This window comes from Pipistrellus hanaki (genome assembly GCF_964339955.1).
Source record: "Pipistrellus hanaki genome assembly, chromosome: 2".
Classification (NCBI taxonomy): domain Eukaryota; kingdom Metazoa; phylum Chordata; class Mammalia; order Chiroptera; family Vespertilionidae; genus Pipistrellus; species Pipistrellus hanaki.
This window is the reverse complement of record NC_140504.1, coordinates 188802488-188826715: the sequence shown is the minus strand read 5'-3', so window position 1 is coordinate 188826715 and position 24228 is coordinate 188802488. Positions and strand designations below refer to the sequence as shown.

General features: G+C 55.9%; 1 protein-coding gene across 1 annotated transcript in view; it reads right to left on the bottom strand.

Moving 5' to 3' along the window:
* The window catches only part of ECE1 (endothelin converting enzyme 1), a gene marked incomplete at its 5' end in the record, with an annotated part of 97818 nt that overhangs the window by 53066 nt on the left and 20524 nt on the right, over positions 1 to 24228 (bottom strand). The window lies entirely within an intron of this gene.

Below are 24228 nucleotides of genomic sequence, written 5' to 3'. Positions count from 1 at the left end.
CCGCCCACCAGGAGACCCCCGAGGCCCCGGGGAGACCCCCTTTCCCGGGGGACCAGGGCGCAGCGGCAGGAAGGGGGCTGGCAGCAGCCTCTCCCGGTGGGAAACCTTCTAAGGTGACCAGACGTCGCGATTTTTAACAATTTCCCCCGCATCCCGCGGCGTTTTAAAAAAGTCCCGATTTTTGGGACGCGGGACGAATTGTTAAAATCGGGACTGTCCCGCCGAAAGCGGGGCGTCTGGTCACCTTACCTTAAGCCCCGTCAGTAATGCCCGACGGCAGCCACCAGGAACCAGGTGTTAGGGAGGTGCCCCTAGTTTGGCCCAACAGCGTGAGGTCCCTCCCACCGTTCGGCGGGGGTCTCCTCCTCTGAGCTGCCAAGATGAGCGGGAAAGAAGAGGCAGAATGAAAAAGACAGGTATCTATCTCCTCTTCCCCGTCCTCTAGCTCTTTAAGCCAGAGTTCATGAATGGTTTCAGAAATTCCAGAGCACGCCCCTGACAGGGAAAGAAAAAAAAAAGCGGAGAGCACATTTGGGGGGCTGGAGGGGAATCCAGAGCCTGCCCCCAAGCTCCAAGCTGTGACTCCCTCCCCTGTCCTCCCTTCCCCCACCCAACCCTCAGCTCAGGTCTCTCTCCCCAGCCCGAGGCCTCCCAGGGGCCCCAGGACCTCAGCTGGGAAAGAGGGCTCTCCCGATGCGGGTGCTCAAGTAAAGACTCTGGACTTTACCCATGTTCCCTTGCACCCAAGACCCTACCCCCTCCACTTCAAGTGAGACCTGGACTCCCTACATTTTCCCAGCTCCCCCAAAGCACTTCTGCTCATGTCCCTATTTGATCCAGTGAAGCCGCAGGCTCAGAGAGGGTCACAGCCACCCGGACAGCGCCTGGTCCACTCCTGCCCGCCCCGAATCCTCTCCGCAGCCACAGCGGGGCTTTCAGAGGGGAATGCGAACCCTGTCACGCCCTGGATTACAGCTCTGCAGGGACAGTCCCCCGTGACCCTGCCCGCCCGATCCTCACCTGTGCTGCTCCCCACCTCACTCTCCTACACCCTCGCTGTGTGGCCCTCATGGTTGTTCAGATTCTCCAAGTTTCTCCTCCCCCCACCCAGACACTTATTGATTGATTGAATTTTTATAGATTTTTCTTAGAGAGGAAGGGAGCGGGAGAGAAGTATCGATGTGATAAACACCTATCAGCTGCCTCCTGCATGCTTCTACTGAGGATGGAGCCCACAGCCTGGGCACCTGAGACCTTCTGGTGCCCTAAATAGCCCCTCAAATTTGGTATCACAGAGCCCCATTATTTCCCTTTTAGTGTTTATTGCAGCCTGCTACTACTCCTTTATTATTATTATTATTATTATTATCATTATTACATTTATCTCCTGCCCCTTCCCCAGAATTGTGAGCTTTATCTGGACCGGGGCCTGGTCTGGCAGAGACTCCCATCACCTGGCTGCTGCAGGGGCTCAGTAAACAGTGAGAGTGAGTGATGAAACAAGTGGAGCGGAAGTGACAAGGATCCTTTAAATCCTCCTGCATCTAACTTTGCAATGCCCGAGGACAAAGGACACTTGTGTAAGGGGCACAAGTCCGGGGCAGGCACAGCACTGTGGCAAGAATTTTTTTTTTAATCTTCACCTGAGGATATTTTTCCATTGAATTTTAGAGAGAGCGGAAGAGAGAGGTGAAGACGGAGAGAAATATCGATGTGAGAGAAACACACTGATTGGTTGCCTACTGCACGAGCCCCAACCAGAGCCTGGGCCGGGGAGGAGCCTGCAACCAAAGTAAGTGCCCTTGACTGGAATCGAACCCGGGACCCTTCGGTCTGCAGGCCGACGCTCTATCCACTGAGCCAAACCAGGTAGGACTTTATGGCAAGAATTTTAATTCTGGAGCCTCATGCCTCACCCCCACGGGGTGGAGGAGAGAAATAGCTTCTAGGCTTCTTCACGTCACGCTGGGTTACAGCTGAGCCTTTCCTGAAACTAGGACAGCTGGTTACACGAAGTAACAGGTGTCAAACACTCAAGGAAAAGACACTTCAGAAAGAAGTTCAGTTCACCAAGCACCCCCTCTTCCTGGCACAGCAGATACTACTTTCTGGACACCGAAGGGTCTGCTCGTCAGTTCTCTTACCCATCATCTCATTTAAGCCTCTCAGCCTCCCTCTGAAGCAGGAATTACCGGCCCCTTTCGCAGAGCCTAACACTGAGGCTCAGGGAAGGAACTTGCCCGGGTGCAGTAAAGCAAGGCTCCTCCCCCTTCATCTCATCTCAGAGGTCACCCTTCCCAGGAAGCTCGCCTGACCACCCTCCCCTGACCCCAGGCAGCCTCTGATCCCTGCTCTGTATCCCCCACACACGGCCTCGAACCCGGTTCCTTCTACGGAAGTACACAGCACTTTGGACTCTAAATGGGAGAATCTTGAAGGCAGGGATTGAATCTCGTGGGGGCTGGAAGCTCATGGTGAAGGTGGTAGGTGGGTGGTAAGGGGGGGGGAGGGAGGGGGGAGCAAGAAAGACCAGGCTGCCCCTGCCCTGTCCCTCACTGCAGCCTGTCTGCAGACAAGGAGGAAGGCTCACTACCTCCCAGGCAGAAATCCACAGAGATGGAGAGCTGTTTATTTCTCCACAAAAGGCGAGGGGCCCTTCCTGGAACGCCTGCCCAGGGCCCAGAAGTGAAACTGAACCCCGGAAGGCAGGCGTGGGAATGGCTTAGTGGGCTGTTAGGTGCGAGCTCGGAGGCCCCGGCAGGTGAGTGACATTCCAGCAACAATGGCAGCCCTATCTTTGTACCCGCCCACAGCCAGGGCGGGCTTTCCATTCGGTCTGGATCCCCACACCCACCCAGAGCCTCGGCCTCAGCCTGTATTGCTTACACTTTACAAGAGAAGTGAAAGGGGGTGGAGGGGGAGACCCAGCACCACCAAGTGCTGCTTGACAAACTCTCTCCTGACCCCACAGCGCTCTGCGAAGTGGGAACCGGCACCCCCACTTTACCGACGAGAAGGCCGAGGATTAGGGAGGAGATGGGACTTGTCGGCTTCACCCCTCCCCGGGCCCCACCCGAGTCACCTGGCCAGACAGCCAGGGAGCCAGGAGGTGACTCCCTGCGCCCCGACTTCAGGATTCTGCCACCCAGCGGCACAGCCAGCGGATGGCAGAGCTGGGCCTGGAGCCTGGGTCCTGCCTCCCGGCCCCACGCTCACCGCTCATCGTGGAGCGGGCAGCTGCTGCTTAGGTGGCACTGGGCCGGCAGGGCGGCCAGCGCTCCATCGCCCTGATGGCCTCATTTGTGGCTGTGGGTGCCACGCCTGGCCGCCAGTTTGTGGGGAGGACGGGTTTGTGTGTGTGTGTGTGTGTGTGTGTGTGTGTGTGTGAAGGGGGTGAGACACACAACCTCTGCTTTGTGGAGCCTGTACCTTGATCTGCTGGTTGCTGTCCGGCCCCACCCCTCAGCGCCCGGGAGGATAATCTGGCCGATGTTCCCGAGAAGGTGATGAAAGTCAGGTGCGGGTGTGACGCTGCCAGCTCTGGAAACCCCACCCTGTGGAAATCACAGGCCCGGGGTGAACAGAAATGAGGAATCGAGATGCTCACGTAGCTCTGACCACAAAGGCCTGGTGGCTCTTGTGGGTGGTGTGCCCAGGGCAGGGGATCTTCGCCGAATTTCGGAGCGTGACGGAGGCAGGAAGGAGCAGCTCCCAAGTGAAACTCGCAGGCCCGGGACCGGGTGGCCACACCCTCCAGTTTGTTTCCAGGGCGGATTTCTGAGCCTCCGCTCTTAGGGGTACGGCCCATTGTGGCCGAGGGCCCTGTCCGTGCCTGCCTCTCTGGTGCCGGCAATTAGCTGAGATTTGTTAAGTCATACGCCATCTCATAAACCACTCACGTCATAGGTTAGTTAAATACTTGCATTTCATAGACACAATAAGGTAGTAAACGCTCTAGATCCAAACCTCAGCTCAGATCGCCACTCTGCCACTCCCCAGCTGTGTGACCTTGGGCCCGTGACTCGGCCTCTCTGGGCCTCAGCCGTCTCGTGTGTACAACAGGGATGTAACAGCAGTACCTCCTTCGCAGGACTGTTGTCACACTTCCATGAGTTGGTAAGCATTTAGAACAGTACTGGGCACACAGCAAGTGACTGCTAAGTGTTAGCAGTTATTATGTGTGTAATTGTTTCTTATAAAACACGAGCTCAGAAACTTTCAATTGACTCCCACCTCCTTAGGAACAAAATCCAAACTCCTTAACTTCCATTCAAGGACGCCCCTATCGACCCTGAACCCACCTTCCGAGGCTCACCCTCCACAGACCCGTCAGGTGTGTGGTCATCACTCGGACCCCAGATCTCTCTCTGCGGGTGCTGAGGGCTCCACAGGAGTTCACCGAGGCCCTGATGCTTGCCAAGCCCTGTGCTTCCCGCCGAGGGGGTAGCCCTGCATAGGATAAGGTCCGCACCCTCAAGGTATCGGCACCTGATATTCCGCCTCTCAAGACTATGAGTCCTCCCCCCCAACTACCCTTTTCCTCCTCTGGCCCACCTCCTCCGCAGCCTGAAGGAACTGTGCCCTGCCTGCTGGTGGGCCCCGGGATAGCACCTGCCTTACATTCAGGCCTCTGTCTAGGCGTCTTTATCCTGGAAGAGAAAGGATGGGCAACAATCATCTATTACCCTCTATCCTTGGTGCCCGGCACAGACCTGGTACATAGGTCACTGGTTAACCTGTATCCCAACTTGTCACTAAGGCATAGGCATCTGTGACTTCCACAAAGAAACAGAATTTAGTTGCTCGATAACAAGTAGGATTCAAATAGCACAACCATGGTTAAGGGCAAGAGAGTAAAAATATGGCCATCCCTCCTGAGCATGACACCACGCAACATCTGTTACTGCTGTTACATTATCCGTTACACTGCTCAGTGTCTTTCACGTGTGAAATTTCCATGTGGTTAATTTCTTTTTAAATGTGCCACAAAGTTCCTGAGAGAGAAAACTGCTGATTTGCTTTCTGATACCAGGAATCATAGGAATTGGCCCTATCCCTTTTCCCCTTGGCTGCCAGGAAGCTCATAGCCAAATCAGAAACTCACCTATGGGCATTTTCCTGGTCTTTATGTTCAGCTTTTTCTTTACCCACATTTCCCACTGTATTTCCTCTTATCCTATTTTCTTTTTCTACTTCGTGTCATTTTATGGAATGCATTTTAATCATCACACATCCTGAATAAAGTGAATTAGAAAACAAAAATGTATTAGGAATACCCCTTCCCTGATTGTTTCTCCTGGGAAGGTGGCTTCAAGGTCCTTACTCAACACCGGGAGCCTGAGGCAGTAAAGACAGACCCAGGTTTGACCCCACGTTCCCTGGCTCATGTGACCACGTCATTTTCCCTTGCAGGCCTCAGTTTCCTCATCTGTAAAAGGGGTTGTTGTAAAGAGTACATGAACTTCCTGGTATGTAACATCCCATCCCAAAGCGAACCGGCACCTGATGGGCATGCTGAAGCATCCACCCCGTACCTGCTTTTCTTTATTCTCCTTCATGCTTTTCCATCTGCTTCTGCCCTCTTCCGTATTTCCTGACCTTGGCCTTAGTTCAGCCAACACTTGGCATTAATCTAGCCCTGCTGCTGTACTCAGGGCAAAAATAACAGGCTGAATGTCAAGGTGAATGTCAACAGTGAGAAGTCCAATCCAACTCACCAAGAGCAAGTATGCACTCCCGATAAATGTGATGTGCGTGGTACTTTCCCGTCCTCCTAAAAACGCATTACCCCAACCCAATCACACAGGTCCCAACCGAGGCACATTCCACAAAATACCTGCCTGGCGCTTCTCAGAACCGCCAAGGTCTTCAAAAACAAGGCCAGTCTGAGGGCTGTCACAGCCAAGAGGAGCTTAATGTGACATGACGACTGAATGTAACGAGGTGTCCTGGATGGGATTCTTGAACAGAAATAGTATATTAGGTAAAAATGAAAGCAATCTGGCCGAAACTGGTTTGGCTCAATGGATAGAGCGTCGGCTTGGGGACTGAAAGGTCCCGGGTTCGATTCCGGTCAAGGGCATGTACCTTGGTTGCGGGCACATCCCCGGTAGGGGGTGTGCAAGAGGCAGCTGATTGATGACTCTCATCGATGTTTCTAACTCTCTATCTCTCTCCCTTCCTCTCTGTACAAACTCAATAAAATAAAAAATAAAAAAACTAAAAAAACTAAAGCAATCTGAATAAGGATAGGCTTCGGTTCTCAATCATGTATCAATATCAGTTCATTTACTGTGAGAAATGTACCGTAAATACAGGGTGAGGCAAAAGCAGGTCTACAGTTGTGAGTATGTGAAACACAGTTTATTCTTGTATTATTATTATTTATTAATTCTTATATTATTTTCCCTACAAACAACTGTAAGCCTACTTTTGCCCCACCCTGTGTAAGATGTTAGTAACGGGAACCTGGGTGTGGGGTGTGAGGGAAGTCTCTGTAATACCTTTCCAAGGATGCTAAAAACCTAAAACTGTTCTGAAATAAAACGTTTATTAAAACACAACTGGCTGCCCCCTGAGACAGAAAACAGGAATCGTCAACCCCAACACAAGCCCAGCACCGCCTACCTCTCGGGTCTTTTACACACTCATTTGTGTCTCACGATCACCCTGTGGAATAAACCCTGGGATGCCCATTTTACAGATGCAGAGACTGAGGCCAGAGAAAGGAGACAGCGTGCCAGCTAGCGGCAGAGTGGGGTTCAACCCCAGATCGACCTGAACCCGCCTCTCTTTTCTCATGCCACCTTAGAGCCTGGCTCTCAGAGGTGACAGGCTGCCCCGGGGAGCGGTGGGAAGTTGGGAGGGTATGACCGAGGGTGGGGGAGGGGGACTCTGTGGCGCCCGGGGGGCAGATGGAGCTGGAGGCCTGAGCATGGGGGGGGGGGGGGTGGGCAGAAGTTAGGGAGAGGGTTGTCCTAAAGGTGAGACTCAGGGGAGCCTGGAAGGGCACAGAGCGTCCATGGAGGTCAAGGTTGCTAACTGCCTCGTCGGGGAAGGTGGCAGTCCTGCCAGCCAATGAGTCAATCGCTCTGGTCTGGACCCGCGTCCCAGGCTGGGCTCCCCGTGATGTGTGGGCAGTGGGAGACGCGCCCACACACGCAGGGAACGGGAAAACACTCAGCCACTCGGCCAGGTGCTGACTCACCTGCCCAGGGGCCCCGGAAGGCACCGAGAGCCTGACCTCGTGCTGCCAGCTGACAGCCTCAGGGCTCACGGAGGCCACCCCACACCCAGAGCTGGCCGGCAAGCCTCCCTTTCCCCCTGACACAGGCCACCCATCACACCGCTGACCGTCCAGCCCCGTGCATGGCTCCTACCAGGCCTCTCTCCGTCCCACCAGCCTGGCGGCTTCCATCTGTCACCTCTGCCCTCTGTCCAGGCCCACCGACTCTGTCCCCTTCCCCGATTAGCCCTGGAGCCCCCCGATCTCCAATTATCACCCCCCAACCCCCCAAACCTCCATTCACACTCCCCAATCCCTCATGCCCAGTTGGCTCCGAGCAGAACCTTCTAAATTGCCTCATATGATCCAGTCAGTCTCCTTCACACGCTGGCTCCCTGGAACTGGCAGAAGCAAGCCCACTTCCTGGCCTGGCTCCCAGCTCCCTCTCCCCTCCCCCAGGCTCTGGCTCCTGGCTCCTCTCCAGCCGCTCTCTCACCACTTCTCCCTCACATGTTGGAGCCTCAGTAAAATATGAGTGTGCTTCCTGCTTCCAGGCCTTTGCGTATCTACTGCCATCTGCCTGTGAGGACTTTCTTCTCCTCCTTCCTCGGGCTGACTCTTCAGCTCAGGTGCCTCTTCCTCCAGGCAGCCTTCTCAGACTTCACCGTGACCCGTCCCGCTGGCTTCCTGGCCACAACCTGCATGACCTCCTAGCAGCTCACCCCAGCAGACCGCAGCCAAGTGCAGCTGTGGGACCTGCACCAAGTCACCCCCCTTCCTTTCTGGGCTGTGGTTTCCTTGTTTATCAGATGAAGATGATAATGGTACCTACTCCTTCGGGTCTGTATCTATACTAAATAAAACAAGACACACACAGTCCTCAGCTCAGTGGCTCACAGGGAAGCAGCCTGAGTAAATGCTAGTGTGTGCGTGTGTGTGTGTGTGTGTGTGTGTGTGTGTGTGGTTCAGAAAGGGCTGGCTCTCCCAGTCACACTGAGAATGACGGAAGACGGGGAGGGAAGGAAAAACGCGGAGGACCGAGGACACGCCAGGTGCCGGACCTGGTACCTGCTGACGCCTTTCATCGCCTGACTCTTCCCCGTTGCATCCTGGGAAACGATCGCCATTTCGAAAGGGAGAATAACTTGCCCAAGTCCGAGATCTGGTAAATAACAAAGCCTGAATCTACACCCAGAGCTTGTGGTTTTTGCCATGACAACACGTAAAATGGCAGCCCCAGCCTACTCCATCCTTACCACGGAGGCCTCACCTCCTCCCCGTAACTTCTGCCCACCTTCCCCCTCTCCATGCTCAGGCCTCCATCCTTAGTCTCTGCTCCTTTCTCTGGCCTCACTAATCTCTGAGCACCACGCTGGAGGCAGACCAGAAACTTGCAGGACAGCCCGGTGAGTCCTCGGCCGAGGCGACCCAGTGTGCCAACGTGCTGGCCTAATCTCAACGTGCTGACATAAAGCTCCGGACAACGTTAATCTGTCTCGCTTAGCGATACTGAGGAGGACGATGGTGACAGAGCAGCCCAGTAATTAGGCTCCACCAGGAAGCAGCGCGTGGCAATGGCTGTAATTAGTATTTGTGTTTCACAGGGGCAGGTGAGGGCCGAGAGGAGGAAGAGGGAGGAGGAAGCAGCTAGGGCAGGGAGAGGACTCCCTGGATCCAGAACGGAGCGTGGCCAGGGCCCTCACAGCTTGTGCCAGGCCCTGTGCCAACCAACTCATGTGGACCATCCAGCTGCACGCCCATGGTAACCCCGTGATAACGCCCGTGATGGGGGCCCTGTTCCCCTTTTCTCAGGTGAGGAAGCAGGCTCAGAGACGGCCGTGCACCTGCCCAGGGCCACACAGCCAGGGAAGAACGGAGCCAAGATGCACACAGGCTTGCCCACCTCCCACTCCAGCCCAGGGGATGCCCTGGTCAGAGGGAGGTGGTCGGGGCCTGGTCTATATTCTGAAACCAGGTCTATATTCTGTCCCAGCTGGACACTGCCTTACCCTGGGCCTCAGCAAGTGGCTTCCCACTCCGGACACAAGGGGAAGGTGCGGCTGTCAGACTGGGAGTGGCTCAAAGAGTGGACTTGGGAGCGAGGCTCCTTGGATCCCAGTCTTTGGGCAAAGCTATTCCACCATCTGAGCCTTAGTGTCCGTGACCATAAAATGGAGGGAAGTGTCGCCCTCATAGGGTTGTGAGGGTTAAATATGTTTAAAAACTTAGAATAATGACTGACTATTATTATCCTTTATGGGGGAAATATGGGCTTTGGAGTCAGTTTTTCCATCTGTAAAATGGGAAGGCAGTTGCTGAATTGGACAGCAAATACCTTTAAGCCCTTTATTTAAAAAACTTAACATGGCAACCCAAATATAAAGGAGATACAAGCGGGGCCCTGGCCGCTGTGGCTCAGTAGTTGGATTGTCATCTCATGCACCAGAAGGTTGCAGTTTGATTCCTCATCAGGGTTATGGGTTTGATCCCCTGCTGGGGCATGTACAAGAGGCAACCAATCTATGCATCTTTCATATTGATGTTTCTCTTCCTTCCTCCCCTCTAAAATAAATTATTAAAAAAAAATTTTTTTTGATTTTTTTTTTTTTTTTTTTTTTTAACAGAGAGGAAGGGAGAGGGATAGAGAGCCAGAAACATTGATGAGAGAGAAACATCGATCAGCTGCCTCCTGCACACTCCCCACTGGAGATGTGCCCGCAACCAAGGTACATGCCCTTGACCAGAATCAAACCTAGGACCCTTGAGTCTGCAGGCCGATGCTGTATTCACTGAGCCACACCGGTTAGGGCTAAAATCAATTTTTTAAAAAGGAGAGAGATAAGTGGGACTGTTGCTTACGTATTCAACGACCCATTCCTTAACCCCAAAGCTGGCTTCCTCAGAGGTTCCAAGGAAAGGAGTTTGAACATCACTCCTCCACATTTCTCTCAGAACTAGTGAATGGCTCTAGGGCTCTGATAAGGAAGGCACGGTGGAGGCAGGAAATGAGCTGCCCAGCGGAGGTGGAGGTGGGCACCTGGAGGTGTGGGACAGGCCTGGCCATGCCCAACGTGGAGTTCCTGGGCCTGCCGGCGGCCACCACTCAAGCTAGATAACCATCTCCCCGAGAGGCAGCTGACGACAGAGGAAAACAATGGACTCGGTCAGGTGATGGACCCACATTCTGGCCCAGCCACGTGGCCGTGGGCAGCTCAGGCCACCTCTCTGGACCTCACGGTCCTCACGGTAAGGTGAGGATGACAGGACGAAACCAGTCACATGCATGTGCAGGCTGTGCGACTGTGAAAGACTGCCCCATGTTCATATGTTCACCTGTTCTCGTAGATTATTCTCCCTTCCTGACAGCACAGAGTTTGGAGCCAGACTATGAAGTTCAAGTCTCAACTGCGCCATGCACTGGTTGTGCCAGGGTTCAGTTATCGAACTGTTCCCTCCTGTGAACGGGGACTAAAAGGACTTAGCACAGTGCTTGCTACTCTTGGATCTGGGGGAACAATAACGAAGGGCAAACCTGCTCCCCAGGGCCCGTGTCCCGTGCAGACATAGCTGACGAGGGGGAGTGCGCAGGTGCCAAGGTAGTAGCTGGAATCTTTTTGTTCTGTGCTAAATTGTGGCTCCAGCTTCCCTGGGCTACACTGTGGGTATGCCTGTCCCGTCCTTAAAAGACCAATGCCATTCCACTGATTCCTGTTTATTGAGCATCTGTCATACGCCAGGCCTTCTCCGTAACCCTGCCTGGTAGGCAGCACTGTCCCCATTTGCCAGATGAGGAAACTGAGACTCAGAGAGGTGATGTGACTACCACAGGGCCAGGGTGCCCCTTCTCAATGCACAGGGTCTAGAGCCAGGCCCGGAGGACTTCTCTGGTATGGAGGCCGCTGACGGGCCTGGGAGGACCCTGGGGTACCAGCCCCCATCACTTGGCGTTCTGACAGAAAGTGGCATCCTCAGAGTGAGGAGACCCAAATGGCATTGGGTCTTAATTAAAAAGCAACCGTGACCTGAGAGGAACCAGCAGCCCCGAGTGGCTGAGTCCCCTAAAACCAGTCCATGCCACCTCCTCCAGGAGGTCCTCCTGGACCAGTCCTGCCACCTCATCGCTCCTCTGGCCCACGGTCCACAGGCCTTTGCTATGCACCAGAACACTCCACACATCACTTACTTAATCCTGCCTACCACTTTCCCGGCTGATCTCTACTTCTCTGAGCCTCGGCTTCAAAAAACAGCAAGGATAACAACGGTGAACGCGTACTGAGCACTCAATCCCTATGGGAGCCTGGCCTGGTGGCACAGACACGATAAGGGCCGAGAGGAGCCTGCCTCCCTGCCAGGCCCGGGAGCTGTCCCTGCCAGTGACCGCACACCCTCCTTCTCCACAACGAACTCCTGTCCCGAGGAACGGAGCCAAGTGCAGCAGGAGCACCGGAGTGGGAGCCAGGAGCGCAGGTTTGGGTCCTGGCTGTGCCCCCACCCCCAAGGTGGGAGGACATGATGGAAATGCAGTCCTGTTTTGCCAGGTGATCCTTATCTCCTCCTTCCCAAGTGATAGGCTTGTCTGGACCAAACACCAAGGGGTGGGGATGCCCCAGCCACCAGCTCCCCTGGCAGCAGCCGCCTGGCCCTGGCCCTGGCTGCTGATTCTTTCCCTCTCCCCTGCCACCCTCCTGGGCCTGGGCTCTCCCTCTGCCAGGTTCCTGCTACTTCTGCCCCTACTTGCCCGGTGCTTGCTGACACCTTCCTCAAGCATCAGCCGGGCTTGCCCCTTCCCAACCCCGCCCCGGGCTGCTTTCCTAAAACGGGGCTCTGCTACCTGACAGACAGCCCCGGTGCCAGGGCAATCACGGCGGGCAGGGCCGAGGCTCTCACTGCTTGTCCAGATGGGTAGCACCCTTAATAGCTGGCAAATCTGCACCCCAGATAGCATAACCATCCCTGGCAGCCTCCCTCTCTCCCCCAGGGGGAGTGTGTGTGGTGGTTAGGAGCACAGACTCTGGAACCAGTCAGGGTTCAAGTCCCAGCCAAGAACTTACTCTATAACCTTGGGCAAGTCGCTTAATCCATCTCTATGGCTCAGCTTACTCATCTGTAAAATGGATTATTAACAAATTGTTATGAGGATTAGATGACTTAATCACACTGAGCACTTAGCCTGGGACCTGAAACAAAGGACCCACTCAACAAACACCAGCTATTGCCAACCCTCTGATCAGCCCGAGGCAGGACTCCCAGCCGGCAGGCCGCAGCCGGGTCTGTCAGAGGTGCTGTCAGAGGTGGTGAAATGGCAACATTTAGAAGATTGGACACCAAAACCAGGATTTTCAGCTTTCCTTAAAAAACTAATAAACCACCAAAACAAACACTTGACCATGCTGGGCCCACATTCTCAAGTGGCAACCGCCAGCTGGAGCCGAGGAGTGGCTGCCCGCCCCTGACAGGCCGCAAGTCCCAGGCACCACGGCCACCCCAGTCCAACCCTCCTTGTCTCCCCCTCTCTGGGGCCGAGTGCCGGCTGCCATTTCCTCAGGCTGGTGCTGGTAACAAACCTTTCCTGTGCCCTTGTCTCGGTGGGAGGTGATCTGTGTGAGGTGAGGATGACAGGACAAAACTCGGTGTGATGACAGACCTCAGAACAGCAACCGCCCTGCGGAAGGGACTTACTGGAAAGGGGCCTGCGGGGCTTTCTGGGAAATGGGAATGTTCTGGAAATGTCCTCTCTCCTGAGGCCCCCGTGGTGGCACGGGTGTGTCCCCACTCATCGAGCTGCTTGCTTCCGGCCCGTGCGTTCTGTTCTATGCATGTGACACCTCAACAAGAGAAAAAAGGCGGAAACGCGAGAAATAGGTCAGGAGGGTCTGATGCTTCAAACGAAACAGTGGCTGACTCTTTCTCGTGGGTGCGAAGGAAATGCCCGTGAGCTTAACGCGCTGACAACTGTGAAAGAAGCCACAGCCCAGGGACCCCTGGGAAATCACCCAGGCTGCCCTGTATCGTTAGAGTTTGAGACCTACAGTCTAAGGCCGTGAATGACTGCCCAGCAAGAGCTGTCTAGATCCACAAGGCCCAACACAGAGGCCACTCGCCACAGGGGGCTATTAAAATGCAAACGATCTGATCAAAAAGTAAGTTCCTCATTGGCACCAGCCACAGTCCAGAGTGCTCCAGAGCCACCTGGGGCTAGCGGACAGCACAGACGCAGAACGCTTGCATTTTCACAGCAAGCTGTACTGGTCAGCGCTGGTGTCCTCGCCCGGCTATGACCGTGGGCGAGCTTCTGGGTCCGCTGTCAGGGCGGGCGCCATGGTCACGGCCGGGCAGTGCCTGACACAGAGCAGGTGCGCAGTGAACGTGAGCGAATGAATGAGCAAAGGCCCGGGAAGCAAACAGTAAAACCTGGGCCTCCCTCCCCAACGCCGACCGTGGGCCTCCGGGGCTGGTCTCTCCTCCCTTTTGGGATGAGGCTGGGGGCATTTCTGTTGGTGAGAGTAGCTTTTGAAAAGGGGGGCAGGGGCAGGTGGTGAGATAAAGCCGGCTGGGCCCAGTTCTGCGGGCTCAGGAGGGAGGGCTGCTGAGCAAAGGGAAGCATCTACGATAGCCCCCACGCCTGGCTGCTGGCATCTGAGCTGGGCAACAGCCTCAGACACCACGGTGGTCAAAGTGGCTGGGACAAGGAGCCACCTCGATCCCCAAAGAGACACCCCCATAGGCCATGAACCCCCTATCCGGGCAGGCCAGAAGGGACCCACCCGGGGGCTGCTGGGAGCCCAGAGGGCCGGCTGGATCCTGAGAAAGAAGACCCAGAACTGTCTTCCCAGTATCCGTCCTCCATATCCAGCCTATGGAGCCTCTTAGGAATGCCACTGTCCCATCTGTCCATTCATTCATTAAAAAAGTATTTATTAGGCACCTACTGTATGCCAGGAAATGAGTTCCATGCCTGATACACATGGGTGAGCAGGACAAAGCCCTTGCTCTCAGGAGCTTGAACTTTAATAGGGAGACAGACAACAAACCATGTTGCTGAGTTATAACAACAATAGCATTCAACATTTATTGAGAGTTCAGTGTGTGCCTAGCACTGTTCTAAGTGTTTTTCAATGCATTTCTCATTTAATCCCTAGAAAAATAATATGTATTATTATTGGCCTTCTTTCATAGGTGAGGAAACTGAGGCACAGGGAGGTTATGGCCCAGATCATCCCCATCCAGCTACGAGGGGCCGAGTTTGGGATTTGAACACGGCTAATTTGACTCTGGACCTATCTGTGTTATCAGCAAGTTCAGCAGGGTGGAGTGGTAGAGACGGCCGGGGGAGGAGTCCAGGAAGGCGCTGTGAGCAGGTGACATGTAAACTGAAGCCAGAGGACGAGGTATCAACCAGCGACAAGGACACTGGGGAGAGGGGGCATTGGAGGGGGGGCAGCAGAAGCAAAGCCCCCGAGGTAGGGCCTAGGGCCGTGTGGAGGGTTCAAGGGGCAGGAAAAAGGGCAGAGTGAGACAAGGGATCCCACCTCAGCCAATTCTAGAGATGAATTAACTGACCCCCAGAGACGGGAAGCCCCCCGAGAAAGCGGAACCAGGGGCCCTGCCGGGACCAGAAGCCGCTGGACTCTGTCTAGTGCTCCTTCCAGAGCTTGGCCTGCGTGTGCCCGAATGCCAGGGGCTCTGTGGTGAGGACCCAGCCATCCTGGGCTGAGGATGACTGAGGGCAGTGACGGGCCGTCATCTCCCTGCACCCAGATCCCCCTTCCCTCTCGGTCCAGTGGGTGCTGCTCAGGACTCCCGGCTGTTTCCCCAGCCAGGGCCGCATACACCGGCTGCCCTCCCCACTCCCAATGCAGGCCCCGCCCCTTAATCCGCTTTTTGGGGACTGGGAGGGGTCCGAGTAAGGATGAAGACGGACACACGTGGCTCAGCTGTTAGTAATTACGACACTGGGTGAGTCACCCGCGTGTCCTTGAGCCTCAGCTTCCCCCTCTACACAAGGACAGAGTGGCTTCCCGGAGAACCGCTACTTGTGCCAAATGTGACACTGTGGACAGTGGCAGCTCCATCGGCTGCCCGGTCTGGGGCTCTCTGTGCCTCTGATGAGCCCCCGACAGGACAGAGGAGCCTGTGGAGGGCAGCCAGGCAGGCTGAGGGGACAGGCCCCGGCCCAAGTTGAGCCTGAGCCCCCTGAGCATCCTGTGGGGCAGAGATCTGGGGCGGGGGAGAAGGGAAAGGCCTGGCTCAGAGTTTTCCTAATAGCCCAAAGGGTCACATCCCTTCTGGACCCCCCAGAGGGTCCGGGTGGTCACCTCCAGAAACCTGCCTGCCCCACTCCTGCAAGGACCCCCAATCCAGCTCCTCCACCCGCCTGGGGGCTGTGCCTGGAGCAGGCGTCCACTCCTCTGCCTCAGGGCCTTCGCTTATGCTTTCTTCCTCTGGAGAGCCTTGTCCCCTGCTGTTCTCAGGGGCTTCCTCGCTCAGGTATCCTGCCAGCGCTCAGGCACAACCTAACGCCTCAGTCCCCAGCCCCTGCCGCAGAGCCACCTGTGCAGAACTCCTGGGGGCTGCAGGGCCTTCGCTTAGAACCGAGGTCGGTCAACTGTGGCTCGAGAGCCACATGCAGCTCTTTGGCCCCTTGAGTGTGGCTCTTCCACAAAATACCACGTGTACGTACAGTGCAATTGAAACCTTGTGGCCCATACGCAGAAGTCGGTTTTCGGCCTGGGCGAGTCTATTATGAAGAAGTGGCGTTAGAAGAAGTTTAAGTTTAAAAATTTTGGCTCTCCAAAGAAATTTCAACCGTCGTCCTGTTGATACTTGGCTCTGCTGACTAATGAGTTTGCGGACCACAGTCTTAGAGGAATGGAAAAGCACTCTCTCTCTCTGGGGGACATCCCTTCTGCGGAACTGGTGGTGGGAAGAGGAAAGGTGCCTTGTGGGAAGGGCCAGGGGCCTATGGGCGCTCTGGAGTGTGTTCCAGAAACCCCTCAGATCATCGAGGTTGAAGAGGCAGGGGAGGCTGTTCGGAACCTGGGACTCAGATCTGGCTGTGTGACCTTCGGCAAGTGACTTGCCCTTGCTGATCCTCAAACCCCCCCACTTATAACCTGGGGCTGCTATTCCCTAGGTCTGTGAATGGAGGGCAAGGGCCTGGGCACATGGGAGGTGCCTGAGCCTGGGGCATCCCCCGGGCTCCACTGGCAAAGGCAGCAGCTCAGAGCACCCTTCCCTGTGGGCCTCCTTTACCAGGAGAGGTTTTAAAGCTCCCCAGCACCTGGCTGGAAGCCAGAGCTTCTTAAAGTGACTTACCTCCCACCGAGGGCTTAGCTGGACCCCGCCAGAGCCCATCAGTCACAGTGTCTGGAGATTATCCCAGCTGGCAGAAGCAGCGGGCACCTGGCAGGAACCCACCCGCTCCTTCCTAGCCTGGCTAGGGCTGAAACTGGGCCAGGAGAGCACCCACTTCCTCTGCGAGGACCCAGAGCACTCTCCCTCCCTCCCCCTCCGCACCCCCAGGCCACATCCCGGTGTGGGCCTGCAGTCCGGCCCCCTCTGGGCTGTGAGGCATGGCGCTCCGTGGAAAGAGCTCAGGGGGTGCTCACTCCCAGCCTGTCGTTAAGAGAATAAATATACCACCAGGAAAATAAACCCCTAGAGCCAGACTTCCTGGGTTCAAATCCTGGCTCTGTCATTTTAGCAGCGAGGTGACCTCGAACAAGTTATCTAAATCCCCTGTGCCTTTGTTTTTCCACCTGTAACGTGGTGAAATAACGGTGCCCACCTCACCAGGCTGGTAGAGGAGGGTGGAACTAGTTCTCTGTGAAGTGTTTACAGCAGTGCCCGGTGCACAGTGAGTGCTGGGTTGGTTGGATGGGTGGATAAATGGATGGAGGATGGATGGACGGACGGATCCAAGCTCTGCTCCAGGCACATGGGGCCCTTCAAGATCTTCCCGACACCAACACCTAACACCCCCCCTCCCCAGGCAGGTTATGATCACGCCCTTCACAGGAACCCGCTCTGCCTGGCACAATCTTGGCACTGCTGTTACCCTGAAGCACTCCTTCAACATGTTGTGGTTCAAATGCCACCCCCTCTGTGAAGCCTCCCTAGTCAGGACCCTCAGCACTGTACGTGATAGGAACCGGCTCTCACTGGGCTTAGTAACAGAGCAAACAGCCTGACTTGCACTGCCTAACGGAGAGGGAGGATCAGGCCTCAGGCGGGAGGAGTTCTAGAAGTTCTAATGATGCTTTTGGTTCTCTCCCCTCCCTAACCTCCCCGTGTGTGTCACCCTTATTCACATCTCTCGAGCTTAGACGTCCTTCGTGCCTGGAGAACTGGGCCCGGCTTACCATCTGGCAGCAGAGAGCCTTAGGGAAAAGAGCCCCCCCACCTCTCTTGAATTATAAAGTCCCAGGGAAGAACTCTGATTGGCCAGGCCTGCTTCGAGGCATTACCCAGAGGATGGGGTTGCTGTTAGCAAGAGGAAGGGAAAGGGCAATGTGACAGACGGGGCCCGTGTCCATGCCAACACCCTGCACTCAGCCCTGCGAGCTCTCCTTCCGCTGTGCTCCGTGGCACCGCACACCCTCCACCACAGCCTCCTGGGTGGGTGTGTGGCTGTCCTGCCCGCAGGCCCAGAAAGTCTTACAGAGCCCGGCTCTGGTCAGCGTGGCCCTCGGCACTCAGCTCTGCTCCCTGGCCGTAACCTGCTTTAATAAATGAGGAAAGTGAGGCTCAAGAAGTAGCATGGGGGCAGGGGGGTGTCACTCAAGGGGCCAACCAGGATGAGAATCTTAGTCTAGGCCAGTGGTCAGAAACTCATTAGTCCACAGAGCCAAATATCAACAGCACAACGATTGAAATTTCTTTCGAGAGCCAAAGTTTTTAAACTTGAACTTCTAACACCACTTCTTCAAAATAGACTTGCCCAGGCCGTGGTATTTTGTGGAAGAGCCACACTCAAGGGGCCAAAGAGCCGCATGTGGCTCGAGAGCCGCAGTTTGCCAACCAGGGGTCTAGGCTCTTCAGGCTCCTCCCTCTCCCCACAATCATCCAAATCCTCCTGTTAGAACTCTTTTGACAAGGAGACCGGAACCCATCCCTCGGGAAGAGAAGATGGGCCCCAGACCGGTGCCCAGGGGAAGGGTGCTCTGGCTTTGCAGTCAGTGGGACGTGTGTTCAAAACCAACTTCTTTCAAAGACACACGTGACGATCTTGGGCCACCAGGGCGGTTGTGAGGATTAAGCGAGAGAAAGTGGACAGTGTGTGTGTGTGTGTGTGCGTGTGTGTGTGTGTGTGTGTGTGTGTGTGTGTGGCGCACAGTAGGGACTTGAGGAATGGAAACCACTGTTCTCAGAGGGGGGCTCCCTGACCCTCTCAGGCAGCAGCGGGGTCTGGCCGGCTGCCCAGCCTGCCGTTCGCCCATCTCTAAGCCTGGCGGCCCGTCCAGCACGTCACCACGAGCACAGCTTTGGGGCAGCAGCATGGCCAGCTGACATAGCGCTCTCCTCAGACAGCGCCACACGTGTCACCGACAGGCAGGATAGCGCAGCAGCAGGAGCCTGGTGGGCCGGGGACCGGGCAGCCTGGGTTCAAATCCAAGCTCTGCCTGCTACTCCCTGTCTGACTCGGCCAGTGGCACGATGGCCCTGTGCCTCAGTTTATCGGAAAAGCAGAGGTAACAGCAGCACATTCTCACAGTGGCTACGAGGACTCCGAGTTCATGCAAAGCCCTCTGAGCCCTGGCCCTGCTGTTTGTTTGACTTGCTCAGTGATTACCCAGGACCATCCCTGCCTTCCGTTCTGCAGAGAGGGGCAGAGAGCTGCCCGGGTTACCGCGTCGGAGAATGGCAGAGCGGGGCCTGGACGCAGGGTCTGGCCGGCTCTGAGCTCCCGGTTGGCACTCTGCCCCCGTTATTCCCTCCGGGGCTCTGAAACCCTGTCTCAGCAAGAGTGCCCATCCCACCTGCCACCTCTCCCGGACCTCAGGGAGGACCCCGACCCCAGGGAGGACCCCTCTCTATGTCCAGCCCCGGCCAATCAGGTGGACCCTCGGCCAAACCGGATGCTCCAGGGCTGGCGTTGCCTCAGTGACCAGGAATGTTCCCCTCGCAGAGCCCAGCCCGGGCTCAGCTTCCCATCTGGTCCCCATTACCTCCTCACACGTGTCACGCTTGTCGGGGCCCGGGGAGCCCGGGAAGGACCGCCTGGCAGGGAGACGGGACAGGAGGCCGGAGCGGACCTTAGGTGCAGAGCAGGCCAGAGGGGGCTGGAGAACAGGGACGGGGGGACATGACAGAAAAGGGACCGGAGGGGTAACTAAAGGGCAGGAGGAGGCCGGGCTCAGATTTCCTGGAACAAGCCGTTCCCATCTTTGGGAAGAGCAAGGGCTTCGGAGCAGACAGACCTGGGCTTGCATCCCTGTGGGACCCTGGGCCAGTCGCCTCCCCTCTCCACACACGTCCCCTCATCTTTAAAATGGGGACACGGGGCTGTGGTGAGGATGAAGGAGGCAAACCAAAGAAAGGCACACCGGAATTTAGGTCCCGCCTCCTCCCAAGAGGAGCCCGGAGGGGACAGGCTGTGACGCTGGCCGCTAACGGAGAGCCGACACCTGCTGCTGGAATGACCCTGTGTTCAGCCGGAGCCTCGGGTGGCCTGGGTCCCGGAGGTGGTAGCAATGTGGCGATGATGGCGGGGCTGCTGCTGCCGAGTAACAAGGGCAGGAGTGACAAAAGCCATCACCTGGACCGTGACTTCATCCCGGGTCCTGTGCCAACTGCTCTCTGCGTTAACCATCGTAACAAACCACGAAAGAGAAGGTGGGAGTAGAGGCCCAGAGAGGTTCAGCAATCCGCCCAGGGGCACACAGCGGGGGAGAGGAGAGGATTCAAACCCAGGTCTACCCAACGCCTCGGTACCACCCAGTGGAATGGGAGCTCTGGGAAGAGATGCCTGACGAGGCCAGGCCGGGCCAGCGTCCGTGCCTGGGACACCCACACAGTGGCATTCCCAAACCCCTCCCGGGCCCCTGACCTCCTGGCTGTAGCATCCAGCCCGGGCTCCTCCTCCCCGCTCTGGGGCTTGGCTGCTGCTCAGCCCAGCTCAGGAGCCAACGGCAATTGCACAATTAACAATTGGGAACAACTTTTCTTCTCTTCCCTTGAAGAAAACAGCGTAGGACTCAGTGACAGGGACACAGCAGGACTTGTACCAGAATTCACGAGGTCTGTCCCCAAGTCCCCAGTCCAGCCAGGAAATCAAGAACCAGGCAGCCCCTGAGCCTCTTGCCTTCCTTTCTCATTTAAATCCTACCCATCCCCTCCCTTTCCCCCCAGGGAGACTTCCTGGCTGCCCCAGCCCAGTTTTCACATGTCCCTTTGACCCCAGTACCACTGGTCAATTCTTTGTCTAAGTCGTCAGTACCACCGTCATAGGATTGTATCTCTACCAAACTGTAAGCAACTCGCATTTGCTTTGAAAATTTGTCTTTGGTAAGCAACACTATGATATCCATGCCAACACCAAGCCCAGTACAGGACACACCAAAGCTGCGTGATCCGTAGTCTACGCCTTGGCGTGGAGAACTCCTATTCACCCATTAGAACCCAGATCAAATGCCACCTCCTCCATGAAGTCCTCCTGCATGTCCTAGGCTGCCCCATCTGTATGTACCTCTAGTAGAATATCCTTCCTCCTGCTCTGTGATTATTAACTAACTAGCCAGGCAGGCCCTGTGCTAAGACAGCTACACTCCATTCTAAATCTATCAATAACTCTGCAAGAGAGAGTCGCTCTCTCCATCTAACAGATGGGGTGATAAGGCTCAGAGAGGTTGAAAAACTTACCAAAAGCCACAGCTAACAAGTGGCCGGCCTGGGATGTGAACTTAAGCCTGTTCCTGCCCCAAGCTCATGGCTCTTCAACTGGGTCAGGCTGACTCCCCTGTGAGGGGGGTCTCCCACCGACTTCATCTGAATCCTGTGCCTAGCGCGGTCCCAAGCTCTGTGGTTCCCTCACAGGTCAGCCCCAGGAGAGAGATGTCACTCCTCCCCAACCCCACGGTGGCATTCCAGGCCAAAGGTAACTAACCGCGGGCCCAGCCTGTCTCCCCGCCTCCGGGACAGCCTCAAAAGCCCCAAGTACTTGTCTCCAGGCCACTCCCCTCTCCCCTTTCCCCGTATTCCAGGCCTCTGTGAACCCGCTTCCTCTGTCAACAAGGGCCATGTCAGGGTGGCAGGCTCCGGAAGGAATGACGCAGGCTCTGGAGTCAGCTGACTAGGGAATGGCTGTGGGACTCGGGGAACACGACTTAACCTCCTCAGAGCCTTGGCTGGCTTAGCTGCGACATGGGAAGAACCCTCCTCACAGAGACTGATTGAGATCTCGCATGGCAAGTGCCTTCCACTCACGTCCACCCATTCAGCCAGCAGACACTGCTGTGCACCTACTGTGCGCCTGATATGGCTTTTGATGCAATTCACGGCAGCAAAGCAGAGTAACATTTCTGTCCTTGAAGGTTTTTAAAAATATATATATATTTTTTTATTTTTTTTTACAGAGAGGAAGAGAGACGGACAGAGAGTTAGAAACATCGACGAGAGCCGGGACCGGTTTGGCTCAATGGATAGAGCATCGGCTTGGGGACAGAAGGGTCCCGGGTTCGATTCCGGTCACGGGCATGGAACTTGGTTGCGGGCATATCCCCAGTAGGGGGTTTGCAAGAGGCAGCTGATTGATGACTCTCTCTCATCGATGTTTCTAACTCTCTATCTCTCTCCCTTCCTCTCTGTACAAAATCATATATATATATATATATATATATATATATATATATATATATATAGAAACATCGACGAGAGAGAATCATCGACTAGCTGCCTCTTGCACACCCCCTGCTGGGGATGTGACAGTAACCAAAGTACATTGAACCTGGGACCGGAATTGAACCTGGGACCTTCCAGCCCACAAGCCGATGCTCTATCCACTGAGCCAAACCGGTTTTGGCTGTCCTTGGAAGTTTTTAATGCTGAGCAGGAACCCCTGAAATGGTTGGTCAATCCTCTTGGCAATCTTAAGACACAGCGGGCCTATCGGACTCTACTCCTTAACCTACATAACACACACACACACACACACACACACACACACACACACACACCCGGGAGCTCTCCTGGGTCACCGGCAGACACAGGCCAGGGAGCCCCACAGTGCTGTTTCAACAGCGAACGAGAAAAACCTCCTCACTGGCTCTGGCAGTCCGGATAAAGCAGGATAGATCCACGGGGCGGAATATCATACAGCGCCGACCATGAACTGGAGACAATGCAGACGCAACACGAAGAGAGAAAAGCAAGCTACGAAGCCTCCAGCCACCCCCTTCAAGTTTAAAAACTCCTGAGCAATCCCACAATCTCATTTGGAAAGCAGAAATGTCTAATGCAAGTAGCAAGGCGGTCATTCAAGAAAGCAGGTTTTGTTTTTACTTTCTGGAAGAGGGGGAGGTGGGGAATGGGGGCAGGAAGGGACACCTGTGGGAAATCCAATCGCATCTGGAATGTTCCATTTTTTAAGTTGGATGGCTGGTGTTTGTTTTTACCGAACTCTATGCCTTTTGTATGTCTGACAGACGCTGCCACGCACCGAAAGAGGCGTGGGCTTGGATTCCAAATCAGACCCGGGCGAGCTGTGTTCTCCCCTGTGAAGTGGGGACCGTTAGCACCCACCACCAGCTCCCAGGCCTCTTCTGAGGAGCAAACATGGTGATGTCTGAAAGGAGCTGGCACACAGTAGGGCCTGGAGCACAGGGGAGGGGGCCTGGGGAGCAGAGAATTGGGGGGGGGGGGCGGTGCACAGCAGCCGCTCTTGTTCTCGCTGCTGTTGGGGAATCTCCCAAAAAGAACAGGTGAAGGAAGGCCAGTCCACAGGCCTCAGGGGGCCTTACTGGTTCCAAGGCCAGGCTGGCCTTCAGTGAAACCGGCGACACATCTGGGCTCTGGCAGTTGGGCAATCTTGGTCCCTCGACCAGAATCCATGAAGTCACGGCCAGGGCTGGCTGGCCTCCCTCCACCGTTCTCACCCCCTCTGACTCCTGTTCCGGGCCTCCTCGGAACCCTCCCTGCCTGGGCTGGGCGGGGAAGGCTGAGCTCCCTCCCTGCCCAGTGCTCCTGGCCTCTCCTGGACCCTGGCTCCTCACTCTGAAGGTGGAGGCTTAGCCCCCTCGCATCCCACTGCACATGTGTCAAACACAAGGCCCGCGGGCCAAATCCAGCCCGCCAGGCCTTGCAATGTGGCCCGCACCGCGCTGTCATCACTGCACTCCGCTGTCAGTTTATGACATTGTCAGTTTATGACTGTTCAGTAAACCATTCGGCCCGCGATTTAGGCTGGATTTTAGATTTTGGCCCCTTCTCTGATTGAGTTCGACACCCCTATGCTAGAGGCTTCAGCAGTCCCAGGCGTCAGCAGGTGGCTGAGCGTGAATCCCAGGCGTCTGTCTTCCGGTTCAAACCCGGGCTCAGGGTGTGACCTCCATGTTCTTCTCTATGAAGTGGGGGTCACAGAGGTCACTGCCATGTCCCTCTCAAAGTGGCGGTGAAGAACCCTGCAGACACCTCAGCAGGGCAGGGGCGCCAGATGGCACGGTCCAGGTACCCAGGCACGGACGGCTGTTCTATTTAAACGAGCCCCCAACCCCCCACCCCCCACCCCGGCTTTTGCACAACCCACACGGCAGGTCTGCTGCGCTCGGAGATGACCAGGCGGAGGGGCAAGTGTGGGGACAGAGCAGGGCAGACCTGGGGCGACCAGCAGCAGGAAGTGGGGGCAGGGGGCCCTGCCCAGGCTCTCGGCCACCCCAACCCTACGAAAACACCCTGCTGGCAGGAGCACAGGAATCTGCCCGTGTTCCCGGCGGCCCAAGGGCACCTCTGGGGCACAGCTCGGAGAGGGCGGGCAGCAGCAGGGCGCAGGGCTGGCTGGGACATTTGAT